We start from the raw sequence: 1924 nt of genomic DNA, 5'->3' as shown, positions 1-1924 counted from the left end.
GGAATCCTGAATCTTGGCTCTTCTACTCTCTGCTCCTCTTTGGCTCAAAAGGCCACTACCATAACCACTAAAACTACCTTAATTACCTGTTAACAAAAAAGGAAATTAAGAAATGATGGGTTCTAATTCTTGAAGGGAAGCAAGGAGGGTCATGCTTCTTAAAAAGGAACACACAGAAACCAGAAAATTTAAAGAACAAATGATTAGGAGTTTGTACACATTTGAGGAGGAGTTGTAAGGAAGTATTTATAATGTTAAGTATAGAGCATGTGAACTTGGGATTCATATTTTCTCAAGTAGGCTTCCTGATCTTATAAAAAATTAGAAAAATATAATTATGGTTTTACTTATATATTGGTTATTTGTTTTTATATAAAAAATTAGAAAAAATATTGATTGTAGAAATTGACAGACATAGTTCACACTAAATGACAAGTTTGGTCTTGTAAATGTGAGGTACTGCAGACCACCTACAAGATTTCCATAAGTGGTTGGATCATGAAATAACTCTTCAAAAGCAGTAGGTTGTTGAGTTTTGGAAGGCATAGGTGTTGATAAGGGTTTGCACTTATGCATATTGGCCCGAGTCAATAAGTCCATGATGTACCTGCGCTAAGAGAGAAAGAGATCAGTACCCACTCTAAGAACTTATATTCCCAAAAATGATGTAGAAAACTCAGGTCTTTGATTGAGAATTGTTTGCTTAGTTGAGAGATCAACCACTGAATCCTTTTTGGATTATCACCTGTCACTACCATGTCATCTACATAGAGTAGAAGCATAAGGAGCCCCTAATCTGACTAGCATATAAAAAGACTCGGATCTACCGAGCTTGAGTAGAAGCCAATCTGTAATAGAAAGTCACTTAACCTGTCAAACCATGCTCTTGGAGCTTGTTTGTCTGAGGCCATACAATGCTCGTTTTAACTTGCACACGTGCTGAGATTTATTTGGATCTACATAGCCAGGTGGTTGATGCATGTAAATAGAAGTATTAAGAAAACTATTGATGCATGTAAATAGAAGTATTAAGAAAACTATGTAAAAAGGCATTCTTAACATCTAATTGGTGCAATTTCCAGTGTTTAACCATGGCAAGGGTAAGAACTATTTGAATGCTGGCAAGTTTTACCATTGGTGAAAAAGTTTCTAAAAAATCCACCCCATCAACTTGACTAAAACCTTTTACAACCAATCTTGCTTTAAGTCTCTCAAGAGTGCTATATGCCTTTAGTTTAGCTTTATAGACCCACTTGCAACCAACTACATTCCACCCTGTAGTTTTTGGAACCAATTCCCAAGTGTCATTTTGTGCAAGGGCATATGGTTCTTCCTCCATGGAAGTAGACTATCCAAGATGTTTGAGTGCAGTTTTGATGGACTTTAGTTTAGAAGGAATAAGAGCCAAAGTATTCAAGTTGGCATACAAGGATTAGGTTTGTGAATACCACACCTAGACTTGGTTTGCATAGAATGTTGTAGGGGAGTTGGCTGCTCAATAGCTTGAATAGAATTGAGAGGCAGAAACCATAGGAGATTAGGGGGAAGTGATCTCAGTTTGAATGGTTGAAGGAGAATGAGATGCATAAGCAGAAGGCAAAGGCTACCCTACAGGTTCTTTAAAGTAATCCCAGTGCCATTCAGTGAAGGTTGAAAGTTTCCCCTCAATTGTAGGATAGTCATAGAGTAAGGTTGGTTTAGAATAAGGAATGATAGACTCATCAAACACAACATGGCTTGAGATGAAAATATGACTAGTTGGTGGATAAAGGCATTTGTAGCCTTTGTGTTTGTTGTTGTAGCCAATAAAAACACAGGGCAAAGACTTTGGTTCAAGCTTATTGGACATATATTCTCCAAGATATAGAAAACATCTAGACCCAAGGGTTTGAAGTATGCTATAATAAGGGTGCTTAGCATAAAG

The sequence above is a fragment of the Carya illinoinensis genome, chromosome 15, assembly GCF_018687715.1.
Source record: "Carya illinoinensis cultivar Pawnee chromosome 15, C.illinoinensisPawnee_v1, whole genome shotgun sequence".
Classification (NCBI taxonomy): domain Eukaryota; kingdom Viridiplantae; phylum Streptophyta; class Magnoliopsida; order Fagales; family Juglandaceae; genus Carya; species Carya illinoinensis.
This window is presented reverse-complemented; position numbering follows the sequence as displayed.